This window comes from Heterodontus francisci, chromosome 17, assembly GCF_036365525.1.
Source record: "Heterodontus francisci isolate sHetFra1 chromosome 17, sHetFra1.hap1, whole genome shotgun sequence".
In the NCBI taxonomy this organism is placed as follows: domain Eukaryota; kingdom Metazoa; phylum Chordata; class Chondrichthyes; order Heterodontiformes; family Heterodontidae; genus Heterodontus; species Heterodontus francisci.
The window spans coordinates 68,443,857-68,459,045 of record NC_090387.1 but is presented as its reverse complement, the minus strand read 5'-3'; the positions used below and the strand labels follow the sequence as shown (position 1 = coordinate 68,459,045).

The following is a 15,189-nucleotide window of genomic DNA, read 5'->3' as shown; positions in this document are numbered from 1 at the left end:
CTAATATTTCCTTACGTAACTCAGTGGCAAATTTTGTTTTATAGTGCTCCAGTGAAGCATCTTGGGATGTTTTATTCCATTAAAGGCACTATATAAATACAAGTTGTAGTTGTAGTAGTAGTAGTACTCTACCCAGCCTGAAGATTTCCTATTGCTGATCTGTCAACCTGCTTGGTAGCTTTTCTACCCAGCTAATTTTGGCTAGGTAAACTTCTTATCTCACTTGTGATGTGTTCAATTCGGTTTATCCTTCCGTGCCCATCCCTGCCCCCCATCTCCCCTACCACCCGCATCCTCTGGATTTTGGTGCAGTAGCTTCTTGTTTTTTAATATTATATCAGTGATCAGGTTTGTTTGTAGCATTTTGAAATGGATCCTCCCAATCCCTGTCATGTGATGAAAATTTGTTTTTGCTGAGTTTTATGAATTTTCATTCTCGAATCCGCCACTAGGTGAGGATAATATCACTCACAAGTGAAACTAAGTTCAGATATTGGATCTACAACTTTCTAAGAAAACATGTTTTATTGAATTTAGTTTGCTGTCCAGTCTTGAAGCACATTTGAAAGCGAAATAATTTTATAGTAAAAACGATCAGCACACATATTATTTTTGTGTACATTCAAATCGACAGTGGTTTGATATAGTGCCAAAAGGTGCATGAAGCTTTAGGTTTCATTTTCACATAGTGCAGAGCTATCACTTCATACAGCTGTTGCGGATATTCATCTTTCGGTAAGCTGTACTTCAAATAATATCATAAAATATTGGATTGAAAACATGGCTAGAATTCTCCCTCATTCGTAGTTGATATGGTGGGAAGGACGCATTTAGCCTATTGCTGGTACATTAAACATTCTATCTGATTGATGCATGAAGTCACCTTCAAACTTTGCAATGGAGTGCTCAGACTGTGCATAGTGTACACTTGGGTCCAGCAATCATGCCGCAAAAAAGGTATACATTGGTAAAGGTCGACAGATGGGCCACAGGACTGACCTCAAGTGCAAAGGGGATAAACTAGGTGTAAAAATGAGAGAATCTTATGTTTTACATAAGACGGTGATGGGGCAGGGGAACAGTGTAAAAGTATAAAGATAAGATGCGCCCATGACATTACTTCAATATGAAACAGAATGCTAGGATTGGAGATCAACTTAAATGATTAAAAAATAGAATTGAAACAGATCTCAAAGGGTGACCCTTGAGAATAATCTGTAGAATAATCTGTCAGGCAAAGTAGTAGAGAAAAATAACTAAGAATCTTCAAAATGTGGCAGTGGGAGTGGCAGAAAGGTTCATGAGAAATGATATGTAAATTTGTATAGATTCATTGTTTTACTACACTATGGAGGAGAATGAGAGAGCAATAATGGAAAAAGAGGACCATTTTAGGTGGCCCCTTCTCCATGTGAGTAGTTAAATTATCATTATAGGTCCAATTCTAGATCCTGGAGGGTTCGTTTTGTCACATTATACAGCTCGGTTATGTGTGTGTATTGGTGAATGAGGAAACTGATGTGTATGAATTGCAGTTATTTACATAACCAGCTAGTGGCTGTTGGTGTTGATTTTCATTTACTTCCCTTAGGGCCTTAAAATGGGGCCAGTATCCTTACCAACCCATCAACTGTGATGACACAGCTGGCTCCGTTTTGAAAGGGGCCTACTGCTGGACATCCAAAGAGCCTGTTTTACACAGTAGGCCCCTTTTTTAATATGCAAATAGGAGTCCTATGATGAAAATAGAGCCCAGTTGTCATTTTAGGCTGGAACTGGTTGGTGCGTGTGCTGTGCAAGCTCTGATCAGTTCCATGGGTCAGCAACGGTAAATTTGGAATTACTTTTGTGGGGAATGCATCTTGGGCCCTACAAAAATAATCAGGGCCACTGTTGCCCTGAGATTACCCCCTTCCCCCACCCCAACCCTGCGCCAGGCATGAAATGAAAATCGGGTGGTTTGCATTCATGGTTGGCCAAACCTCATTGTGGGATGAATTTTGGTCTTTTATGAAAGTGTGAAATGGGCAATAGTGAATTTGCAATCCAAGTTGCATTGTACCTGATTTCCTTTTCTATTGAAGTCAGGGAGGAAAAGAAAATAGGTATGGACTAAAATGGACTGTCAATTCACTATCATCCACTTTTGCACATTCACCAAATGTATAATATTAAGTACAGAGTGATGAGCATTTGGACAAATATGAGCAGATTCAGCATGGATTTGTAAAGGGTAAGGCATGTTTAATGAACCTAGTTGAACTTTTTGAGAAGGTAATTAATATGGTAGGTAGGGGAGTGGCTGTGGATAACTTCCAGAAACAATTCAGTAAGGTTTCACATAAGAGATTGTTAACAAAAATAAGAGCGCATGGAATTGAAGGCAACCCATTGGCTTGGATCGGGAATTAGTTGGGAGGTAGGTGACAAAGATTAGGGATAATGTAATGTATGAACTCAAATTGGCAGGAAGTGATTAATGGGTGTCCTCAAGGCTGGATACTGGGAGACACCTTTATATTTATAATTTACTTGGATGAAGTAATAGAGAGACATATGTCCAAGTTTACTGATGACACCAAGTTAGGTGGCATAGAAAATATTGTAGATGGGATAAGAAAGTTCCAAAGGAACATTAATAGATTGTGAGTGGGCAAAACTGTGGTGGATGGAGGTCAATGTAGATAAATCTGAGATCATCCACATTGGTCCAAAGACAGATAAATCTGAATATTTTCAAATGGCACGTAGCTAGGAACTGTGAATGAGCAGAGAAACTTAGGGGTCCAAGCACAGAAATCACTCAAAGCTACTGTTGCAAAAAAATAATTAATAGGTCTCATGGAATTGTGGCCTTTATCTCAAGGGGACTGGAATATAAAGGGGTGGACGTTATGTTACATCTGTAAAGATGGCTGATTAGACTGCAGCTGGAGGACTGCATTCAGTTCTGGGCACCACACCTTAAGAAGGATATATTAGCGTTGGAGTGGGTGCCGTGCCGATTCATCAGAATGGTATCTGAACTAAAGGGGTTAAATTATTAGGACAGGTTGCATTTACCAGATTTGTAATCCCATGAACAAAGAAGATTAAGGGGTGAGCTAATTTAAGAGAGGGTGTTAATTGACAGAAAAAGAAAAAAGATTACTAAAAATAAAAAAGGGGTCTGTTTTATTTTTAGTAATATTTTTTCTTTTTACTTTAGTTTGTTTTATCATTTTTTTAAACCATGTGCCTGCCCATTTTACTTTCATGTTTTTGCTTTGGCCAGGGCTGCTATTCTGTCAGTTAACACCCTCTCTGCACTAACGCTTTGTCTTTCACCACACCATTAACGCACCCTTTGCCTCTGTTCCATGACCTTCTTGTCAGTTATTCTCTGTGACCCTCTGTCCTATCAACACCTTCCCTTTTGTTATCTCTTGCCCCACCCCTGCTTTATTTCCTTAAGCCCTATTACATTTCTAACCTTTGCCAGTTCTGATGAAAGGTTACTGACCTGAAGCGTTAACTCTGCTTCTGTCTCCACAGATGCTGCCAGATCCGCTGAGTATTTCCAGCAATTTTTTGTTTTTATTTCAGATTTCCAGCATCTGCAGTATTTTGCTTTTATTTTAGTGTACAATATATGTATCCTGGATATACACAGTTAATAATGAGACTATCCATGTAGTACTGGCTGACATGAGATGGTTACCTTTTACCCAGGAACTCCTTTACTTTACCTTCCCGAGAATTGCCCTTTCATACTAGATCCCTTGCAGGTTTGTTTAGTTTATGAATTAGTTCCTTCAGTGATTAGTATGGTTACATCTGGCTTCATAGATTTAAAGTGATTGGTAGAAAAATTAGAGGGGAGATGAGGAAAGACTTTCACCCAGAGGGTGGTGTGGGTCTGGAACTCACTGCCTGAAAGGATATTTGAGGCAGAAACCTTCAACTCATTCAAAAAGAGTCTGGAAATGCACCTCAAGTGCTGTAATCTGCAGGGCTACGGACCAAATGCTGGAAGGTGGGATTAGAATAGGTGGATCGTTTTTTGGCTGGTACAGACACGATGGCCAAGTGGCCTCTTTCTGTGACTTAAACTTTCTATGTTTCTATAGAAGGTTCAAGAACTCTTCTGTTGAGTATAGTGAAGACAATGAGTGAACCTTGAAAGAACTTAGAGCCCTCCCCTCAAGTTTTCCTCATTTATGGAGTCAGTGGGATAACGTTGCTCTTCTATTTAACTAGCTTGCCAGTGTTCCAATTTGCCATCATTGCTAACAATTGCTGGACAACCCCATGGAAAGATCCTCTTAGTGTCAAATCCTTGCTTCTAGAAAATGCAGTCCTGAAAAAAAGAAGCCATATTCCTAAGATCTGGATAGAAGTGTAAGTATAGGCCCCGAGTGGCATTGTTAATTATTTACCTTTTCCCGACTGAGTCAAGTTCAGACCCGTGGTATAACAATCTCTTGCTGTTACCGGAATCGATTCCATAAATATAAGCAGCCAATTTCTGGTGGAGACGACCCTGTGTGGAAAAATTGCCCAATTAGTGGTTAAAAAGTTGGCCTTGAAATAAAGCTCAGGCATGGGAAACAGAACTGCCACATCCATGTGCTTATCTGCGACTGCAGTCAAACTATTTAAAATAAAAAAAAACTGCTGGAAATACTCAGCAGGTCTGGCAGCATCTGTGCGGAGAGAAACAAAGTTAACGTTTCAGCTCAGTGACCTTTCACCTTTCACTGGAAGGAGAGATTGAACAGTTTATAAGCAAGTGCAGAGCCATGGAAAAAGGAATTGGAAGGGGAGGAAAGACCAAAGGGGAAGGTCTGTGATCGGGTGAAGGGCGGGAGGGAATGACGGGGGTTATGGTGCAAGGCAAAGGGGGGTGGAAAAGATGGGTCCAGAGCAGGTGTGATGTCAAGTTACCTTACTGGGGAAAGACCAGAGGCAGTCTTACACCACACCTGATGCCTGCTCTCAATGGTCTATGAGAGCACCTGAAGCCAACACTGGATGGAAAAGTCTTTCCATTTGCTCGGCATCGACGTTTTTGATAGTTTTAACGTGTGGGTGTGAGTCTTTAAATGTTGTCTGTGCCGGCGGAGCCTGAACACTTGGGGTTAAGGATGACGTCCAGCCGTGACCCCCTCGGAGTATGGACATTTACATTCCGCCCCCGACCCCTTTGGAAACTGTCGCTTGGAGGAAAAGGTACAGCAGGGGTTCCAGTAGCGTTTAACATTTGATTTCAAACTTTCGCAATGGTTCCCTTTCTCTCGTACACAAGTTGAGTTCTCGAAAGCGTTAGGAGCCCATTCATGGAAAGGTGGCAGAATAGCACAAGGCTCAGTGCGCTCTCCTTGGCAGCCTGTGCATATTTACTGCGCCATCCTCCGCAATGTTCAATTTTAACTTTCACTTTCATCCATCCAGTTACCGAAGCCTTGCTTCCTCGCGCGTGTCTGCTGCTACCATGCATCCCCAGGTTAAGGGATACTGTTAAATTGAAAAGGAAATAACAGGCTCTCTCTCAAAAAAATACCGGGTGGTCCAGAGGCGGACGAACAGGTTGATTAACTTCACCATCTGTTCAGAGCGATAGACAAATGCAGAGAAGCCTGGGCAGTGTGCCTGAACTTCTAGAGATCTGACCAATCAGACAGTTTAACAGAAGGTAAGGCGGGATAAGTGATTATTAAATAAAAGGTATATTAAACTTAATTCCCTGTGGTTTGATCTTTCGAAGGAGGAGTGGGAAAATAAACAGCGTAAAAGGTAACCTGTGATGTTCAAAGGTCTGCCAGTTAGCTGCCACCTTGCTGCAGGTGTGCCAGGGCAGTGCCAGCGCTGAGTCTGCTCCTCCCCTATACAAATATTACTGCAGGCAGCCCGGATACAGAGAGAACCTCCAATTGCTATTCAGGTCCGGGGCAGAATCCTCAGAGGTGATGGCGACTGTTGTTCAGTATCTCAATACCCAATGTTGCAATTGGCCGGATGACACCAATAAGAGGGAATTGTGAGCTTTTGGAAAGACTTGTTGAAATGTTTTCAAAGTATCTCAAGTTGTATGTTATTGCTCATGTGAGGGGGAGGGGCGGAGCTCACATGGTGAAATAAACACGTACTCATTTGTACAGCCTCCTTATTACACAGTGAAATAGTATTTTCGGTTGGTTTCCCTAAGTCTCAGTTGGTTACAGTTTAGCCGGTGCGGACACGATGGGCCGAATGGCCTCCCCACACTGTGATTCTGAGTCACACGAGGAAGGCGCCAGGTTTATTCCCCGGTGTTGGTGGTGATGGGGACATGGTAATTAGACTGGATGTCCCATTCAGAAGGGACAGTGCGCCAGATGTTCCTCATGGCCAACCCTGCTAGCAGTGTGGGTATGGAGACATTTGATAAAGTCAGGCTGTGATCACCCACCGCGCCCCCCACCCCCACCCCAGAAAGAAAAACTGCCAAACACACAATGTGAAGGCTCAGAGGTTAAAATGGTCACTTGGGTTTAAAGGTTTGTGAGGATGCCACAACGACTGAAGTTGCACCCTGCCAAAAATCTTCAGTTAAGAAGAGAGGAGTAAATTGGGAGAAAAGGAAGTATAAATAAATAGAGGACCAAACTTTGCTTCTAAAGTTAGGTAATGGTCCCAGTGATCTAACCTCCATTGCGAAGATTGATTCGGCTGTTACAAGGTCAGATGCTATAACCACACTTACTGATATCAGGTGATCACCAATTACTGTAATAGTTATTAAGCATAGGTTGTTTAATACAACTCCGATATCTGTTTAAATCCCACACCAGATTAGAATGCACAGAGCCTAACACAGAAAGAGTGAGCGTGTGTTTAGAGTCATAGATGAAATAAAAACTAAGTGCTGGAAATACTCAGCAGGTCTGGCAGCATCTGTGGAGAGAGAAACAGAGTTAACGTTTCAGGTCAAGGACCTTTCAGAAAAAGGTGATTAAGCTACATTACAAATAAGTGCAAGCAATTGTAGAAATCATTTATATATTTGAGTTTTCCTGGCTTAAAGCATTTTTTCTGTACATACTTTATGCAGCCAAGTTACACACACACATTCAGTGTTACCATTAATACCCAGGCCACCAAATCTCTATGTAATACATGTAAAGAATTGTTACTTCCTTTAGAACTCAGTGATCACTCTGAATATGTATCTAAAACATATCTGATGTTTCACCATTATCTGTTTCATATGCTCATATAAGAGGCTCATCATTCATCAATCATTTTGAAATGCTCCTGGATTGTATGGTTGCTGAAAGTGATGATTTCACTCATTCTATATTTGTACAACTCTGGAGAAGTCAGTTTGTGGCTTGGCCTTTTACACAGACCTTGAATTCACATGCGTATGGAGCAATGTGAACACCTCAGCCACTTGCTTTAGAAGGAACGAGTTAACCGCTTACCAGCTGCCAATGGGAGGTGTTCAGGTCATCTCAAAATATATTGTGCAGGCCACTTAACACGAAGAGAGAATGTTGGAAACACTCAGCAGATCAGACAGCATCTGAGAGAAGCATTGTTTCAGGTCGATAACTTTTGAAACCCAGTCTACAATCTTGAATTTTTCTTCCCAAAAGTTCCTGGTAGTCTGAACATAAGAACACAAGAAATAGGAGCAGGAGGAGACCATACGGGCCCTGGAGCCTGCTCCGCCATTCAGTATGATCATGGCTGATCTTCGGTCTCCATTCCACTTTCCTGCCTGCTCCCCATATCCCTTGATTCCCTGAGAGACCAAGGGCTGAATTTTGAAATGCCAGTGGGAGTGGGGGTAAGTGCATACGTGATTTGAAAATTGTGTTCTCGGAGGTTGGCACTGAGACTCACTGCCTCCCAAACGCAGTGCAATTTTTAAAGGGATTCTGGGAGGGAGAGAACAGGAAGCCCACATGCCTCAAATTAAGTGGCTTGGCAGGAGCAGTTTGCAAGTTTCAGTAGAAGGGCGTGGGAAAATCGCCATGTCTGGAATATGGCAGGATGTAGAAGCCCTGCACGTTGCATGGGGCCATAAGGGTTATTGGAAGGGTTGATTAATATATTGTAGAAGTGCAGAATGAAGCTCAGCTGCTCAAACAGTACCATAGAGTAGCCATTGCTGGAATTAAAAGACTTGCATTTCTCAGTGGTGAATGGTGGGAATCTGGAGAGGGTCATGGGCCACTGGCATCACTTGGGCAGCTGGGGTTGGCAGGGAAGGCCTGGTGAACACACAAAGCCCTGATGATAGCGGTCAGATGGGAACAGGCTTCTTTGACATTGAACAGAGCAGCCAGGATGAGCTGCAGCAGATTCAACCTCCCGGACAGGAAGAGGCCAGAGTATCGCACAGCAGGGGGCTTGCAAGGGGAAGAAGGCGCTGCCCAACACATTGGATCTACTGCCCAAGAGTCATCTACCTGCAAGTGAAAGAGCACCAGTGTCATAGGAGACTATGCCTATGTGGGCGGCACAGTGGTGCAGTGGTTAGCAGCACAGCTCCAGCAACCTGGGTTCAGTTCTGGGTACTGCCTGTGTGGAGTTTGCAAGTTCTCCCTGTGACCGCGTGGGTTTCCGCCGGGTGCTCCAGTTTCCTCCCACAGCCAAAGACTTGCAGGTTGATAGGTAAATTGGCCATTGTAAATTGCCCCTAGTGTAGGTAGGTGGTAGGAGAATTGAGGGAAGGTGGGGATGTGGTAGGAATGTGGGATTAATGTAGGATTAGTATAAATGGGTAGTAGTTGGTCGGCACAGACTCAGTGGGCCAAAGGGCCTGTTTCAGTGCTGTATCTCTCTATGTATCCAGATGGATGCAGCCATTTGTGCCCTGATCCACAATGACCTGAGACCTCGCAGCCCCTGTGGCAATAACATACCTGCAGCCATCAAGGTCACTGTCACCCTGTATTTTTCTGCAACCGGATTGTTTCACGGATCAGCTGTGGACCTAGGTAACAGTCAGCAGCTCATCATGCCATCGGGCAGGTCATGGATGCCCTATTCTAGAGGGTGGGGGCAATATATCCACATTGACACAGATGGGCCAGCACAGGCACAGAGGGCTTCGGGCTTTGCCCCAATCAACGGATTCCCTCAGGTCCAGGGTGTCATTGATTACACCCACATGGTCATCAAGGCAGTGACTGTCGAACCAGTCAGATTCCCGCACCAAAAGGTCTACCACTCATTGAATGCCCAGCTGGTTTGTGACCACAGGAAGTGAATCTTGCAGGTCTGCACCCGGGTCCCGGGCAGCGAGCCTGTGAGAGCGCCCATTCACTACCCAGACACGGATGGAGTGAGGCACTACAACCAGAGTTACCTCTAACATGGACCTGCATTGAACAGACCATTGGCATCTTGAAAGATGTGCGTCTGTTGCCTTGCCTGGTCAGGTTGTGCTCTCCAGTAGCATCGATGGATTCCCTCCAGAGTGTCTCATATTGTGGTCGTCTGTTGGGCCCTGCACAAATGACAATACAAAGAGGCTTGGAGATGGTTTAGGAGAAGGACCTGGAATGCCACTTCACCTTGGAGGAGGTCTGGGAGGTGGAAGAAGAGGACGAAGAGATCGTGCTAGAGGTGGCCGGCGTCCAGGCACTAGAGGACCCCCAGTGATGGGGGTGAACTGCAGGCTGTCATGACCGCAAGGGCCACACTGATTCAGCACTGTTTCACTTGATCTCCCTTCAGCCCTTATGACCAAAGAAACGTGAATACACCTTCCAGAATGGAGAGCTATCACTCCTCGAAATTTCACATTTGTGAAGTCCCATTTCCAGCCATGACTATGGAGTAGAAGGTTTCCATCGCTATCACTCTCCAACATCACAAAGCATGGAAATACAGCAATCCCAGGTGACCACCCCCCACCCACCCCAGCTGCACCACCCCAACAAAACGCCATATACCTTTTGACAACAAATAACACACATCAGTTTGAGCACATAAACAAGTGATATTGTAATGAAAACAGGAGAGCAGACAAATGTGGAGAACAGCACCCAGGTGACCCATTAAGTGAGGTCAGCTCATCTGCATGCTGGTGTTCAGAGATTTGGTGACCTATCACCTGGGTGCTGCTGGCCACACACCTTACCAGACCTTATCAGATCATTGAATCTCTTTCGACACTGGACCCACGTCCTTCTTGTGGCTCCCTAGCTGCCGACCTCTGTCACCACCTCTATCTGCTCTCTTGGTTTCCCTCTGTGGATACCATCTTCCAGATGCTGGAAACAAAACATCTCTCTTGTCTGTTACTGTGACCGTTACAGCCTCAAGAGAGGCATCAGAAACTCATGGTGCCACCTGGGGATGGCTGCCTATGCCAGCGCTGGCCCTCTGAGCTCTCTGCTCCTCCATAGCTTCAGTGAATGGCAAGCCCAGTCATGGCTGCCATGCCCCATTTCACTGGCCCCTCTGTTACTATGTCCTGCCTCCAGGCCACTCCTGGCATTGCTAGTTGGGCTCCAAACTCACCCCGGGGCCAGTTAAGCCCTTTGCATTTGAAAATATTATCACATCAATGCTGCTGATGCAACCTGGGGTTGCGAACCAGAAATGCTCCGGGTGTCGGGTTCCCAACCTGGATTGAAAATTCAGCCCCAAAAATCTGTCTATTTCAGCCTTAAATATATTCAGCAATGGAGAATCCACTGGGGTAGAGAATTCCAAAGATTCACAATGCTTTGAGTGAAGAAATTTCTCCTCATCTCAGTCCTAAATGATGAATCAATGGATATGTTCCTCCCTTCACTAACATGGACATAGGTCGAAAAGCAAGAAAATATTACCAAATGGTGAGAAATATAAATGGTGCTGTTTTGTCTTTTGGGCTATTCAGACTAACTGAAAACCAGCCCAGTGAGGGGTGCAGCAAACTGCATTACTGTATCAAATGGTGTTTGTTCCATTATAGATTGATTTGAACAGTTCCATTGTGATTTTTCATGCCTTGAAATACATTTACTTCAGTCCATCTGGTCTTCAGCCCTCGGTTCTCTCCAGACTCAACGTTACCATGAACAATTCAGAAGTCCTGGTCAAAACCTAGGCCTTTAAATATCCATAAATTATGTGTAAACAACTGCTACCCAGTCTAACCTCCCAACCTCCACTCGCCTTCAACTTCAGCTCATCCAAGACTCAGCAGCCATTCACAACCCATGCTAAGCACTGCTAGCCCATTACCCTGTGCTCAGTTTATTTATTTTATATTCATTCATGGGATGTGGGTGTCGCTGATTAGGCCAGCATTTATTGCCCATTCCCAATTGCCCTTGAGAAGGTGGTGGTGAGCCGCCTTCTTGAACTGCTGCAGCCCATGTGATGTAGGTACACCAACAATGCTGTTAGGAAGGGAGTTCCAGGATTTTGACCCAGCGACATGAAGGAACGGCAATCCAAGTTAGGATGGTGTGTGGCTTGGAGGGGAATTTGCAGGTGGTAATATTCCTGTGCATCTGCTGCCCTTGTCCTTCTAGTTGGTAGAGGCTGTGGGATTCGAAGGTGCTGTCGAAGGAGCCTTGGTGCGTTGCTGCAGTGCATCTTGTAGATGGTGCACACTGCTGTCACTGTGCGTCGGTGGTGGAGGGAGTGAATGTTGAAGGTGGTGGATGGGGAGCCAATAAAGTGGGCTGCTTTGTCCTGGATGCTATCAAGCTTCTTGAATGTTGTTGGAGCTGAACCCATCCAGGCAAGTGGAAACCTACATTGACTCCCTGACTCTTGGTTTCAATGAAGGCCTTGATGATGAGATTTTAGATTTTTATATGAACATGAATGGCTACTTATATTTTCTGAATATTATTTGTATTGCTGATCCTTTCAGCTTATGAAGAGCCGCTCTCTCCCCTCATATCCACCTGTTTGACTAATGCGGTAAACGGCGGATGGAATCGCATTCAAAAGTTATCATAACTCACTTGTGATTTTAAGAGGTAGAACTCGAGTTGGATTAGGAGCAGGGTTCGTGTGTTAGGTTTAATATGGCTAGTGTTTGTGCTCAAGTTATGTATTAGTATTCCTTATGCCAATGACTTTATGGTAAATAACCCATAAATACTTCACTTCTCTTTGTCTCTCCTCCCGTCTCTGTCTCTGAATAACTCTCCAGTTAAAGTTTAATTTACATCTACTGTACATTGTTTTTCTCTCTTCATTACAGTCATCATTTTGTATTTCGCTATTTTAAATGTTCAAGCTTATTTACGGTTGTATTCGTTCTCTCTGTTGTCCCTTTAAGCTGTACTTATATTCACTATCACATTGGTTGTCCATGTTTAAAGTTGTATTCAAAGTTGCATCAATTCTCTCTCCCGTATTTATCATTTTAGGCAATTTATTCCCATTTAAAGGAGAACATTAATTTCCACGCAGCAAAATGTAATAAATTCTTATAAGGATTAGGATGTTTGTAGTATGGTTATGGTTTGGACAGATTTCTGTTCGCCGGCAGTGTTTTGGTGTTAGTGTGCATAAATAAATGATTGGCTCGAGGTTACGGATCCTCACGTTTGCTTGGTGAAGATTCGTGTTGGCTCGGTGGGACTGTTTTGAGCTATGGTTGGGGTTCCTGTGTTGCGGGTTGTGTTTGTTCGGGGTCCTAATGTAATGCTATGCTTTGTATTGGGCTTAGAGTTCATCTGTTTGATTTGGAGTGTGTTTGAATTCTGACTGCAGGGGCTGGGGCGTTGGATCAGTGAATGGCGCTGTTAAAGTTACTGGTGAAATCAGGTTCATCTTTGTTTACCATCAGCATCAGCTATAGAAACGGCTAAATGGTGCTTAAGCTGTCAGCTGTCTGTATTTAGGCAACTAAAATGTGAACACTTACTTAAGGAGAGGACTAGTGGGAATCTCAATAAAGAAAACCAAGGAAACATTGACACCGGGACTATAATAACAAAACCCAGGTGGCCATAATTGGAATATATGGATAAAATATCTCTGTATCTTGACAAACATTACTTTTAAGCGGTGATGTTTTTATATCCATCAAGTTCCAGTTCCTGACCCCCATGAGGAACAAATACTCATAGTTGTGAAAGAAAAATAAAAGAAATAGTTTGCATTTACATAGCTGCCTAAGGCCGCCTCAACCCGCTTTATAGCCAATGAAATACTTTTCGAAGTGTGGTCACTGTTTAGATTAGATTAGAGATACAGCACTGAAACAGGCCCTTCGGCCCACCGAGTCTGTGCCGAACATCAACCACCCATTTATACTAATCCTACACGAATCCCATATTCCCACCTGTCCCTATATTTCCCTACCACCTACCTATACTAGTGGCAATTTATAATGGCCAATTTACCTATCAACCTGCAAGTCTTTTGGCTTGTGGGAGGAAACCGGAGAAAACCCACGCAGGCAGTACCCGGAATCGAACCCGGGTCTCTGGAGCTGTGAGGCTGCGGTGCTAACCACTGCACCACTGTACCGCCCTTATACTGTAGGAACTTGATTTAAATGGTTTAAAGTTGCTGTGTGACTTGGCTTCTCATTTTTTGTTGCAGTCTGATTCTCACATACACTTCAAATATTTAAATAAGTTGGTGGTTTGTAAGTTAGTTAACTTTTCATATATTCATGCCGCAGGGATTTAATTGTGTTTGTATGACAGCAGCCTCAGGATGGAAACTGTAAACATTGTTCTCCATCCTTGATGCTGTATGGTTTGTATTTGTGATATTAAATATTGATATATATCTAATGTATTATATTCCGCCTTGAAATAGTTTTCCCATTCTCCGAAGACAAACAAAAATGTTTATAAAAAGGCCACTCCGATTTGTGTAACTTGCAGGAGAAAACCCCAATAGCTTAAATTGATTTAATGTACAAACAGGCCGCCCTCAACGCTGACCCCACATAACGGTGTGAGGAGATGAAATTCCAGCCGTGGGAGCTCACTAAGATGATTACAAATAGGAATATTTCCTAGCAGAAGGAGATTTTAAAATATTTAAAGTATTTATATCCAAAACAGCAATATTCTCCCTTGTAATAGCAGTGTAACTTTTAAAATACAGCTGCACTGACTTAAGTGTGTGTATGTGGGCGATGAAGTGAGGAAATGGCATTGTAAACGTTATAAAATATTTTGGAGACCGAAAGAATGTGATGGTGAACAGTCGTTAAACTTTCAAAGTAGACGATTAACACAATGGTGAAGTTACACCTTTAAACAGAGAAACTATTAATGTAATGGCGAATAATACAGACCATTTAAAATGGGGATGTTGAAGACTTAATGTAACGGCGATGGATAGCAACTTAAGATTGGAGGCAGAACTTACACAGAGAGGGAGAGAATGATAGGGAAGGAAAGAGAAAACAAGAGAGAGAAAACGCTAATTGAACTTTTACTTTAAAGTTATCTCTAAAAGCTCATACTTTGAATCGAACTGGGTATTTGACTCAAACGTTCTTGAGATCAATAAACGCTGCCATTTAAAGTTCAAACCCCGAACTGGCCTCGGCTAAGGACAGAGGATAAACTGAAAATATCGCAAAATAGCGCAAGTGAAAGCGATTCTGTGAACTGCACGAGAAGTACCCTGAATTTAGACCACGCCTTTGGCATGGCTAACTTAAAAGAGAAATCTCGCAACAATGAATCTATTCTCAGTAATTAGCAAGGGATTGAAATGAATACGTCTCTTTTAAACTTAAATATTCAAAAAATAACACGGAGCAAAGGCGGCAGACGCGTAGGAATCTGAAATTGGGAAGGTATGTAACCTCTAACAATGTAAGATTGGGACAGGTTCCTAACCCATCCAATGCCATTGGTATTGAGAAGTCTGTAACAAAGGACAGCGACAGAGTTTCAGGAAGATGTTATTTCCGTGGATTCCTACATTGCACCTTTACCTGGGCCCTTTAACGGCGCTTCTTTACATAGTAAACGGGGTTATTGAGTTTTCCACCTTACTGTAATTTGTGAAATTTTCTGAATTAATTCCCTTTTAGTATCAGCGATACTGTCTTATTACTTAACAAGTTAGTTTCAGTTTCACTACACCCCGAATCTGGTTCTCGGACTTTCATTTAATCTTTTAATTTAAATGTTTTTGGCTACTTGTCGATTTTATGAAGTTTTCTGGGCGGGATTCCATCTGGAAGTGAGCTCTTCATTTCCATCGTGCCCAGATCTTGAGGTC

The 15,189-nt window shown here is 43.2% G+C and overlaps 1 protein-coding gene across 4 annotated transcripts in view; it reads left to right on the top strand.

Annotated features, from left to right (window-relative positions):
• The first annotated feature begins 678 nt into the window (after nt 1-678).
• Nucleotides 679-15,189, top strand: part of nlrc5 (NLR family, CARD domain containing 5) — a 248,668-nt gene continuing 234,157 nt past the window's right edge. For 2 of the 4 annotated variants that reach the window (XM_068049592.1, XM_068049596.1), the window contains exon 1: nt 14,611-14,758. The gene's annotated coding sequence lies outside the window, so the exon portion shown is untranslated. Of the gene's footprint in view, nt 736-4,998; nt 5,675-14,610; nt 14,759-15,189 lie in introns of those variants that run through there. The other 2 variants (XM_068049594.1, XM_068049593.1) reach the window with 2 other exon arrangements.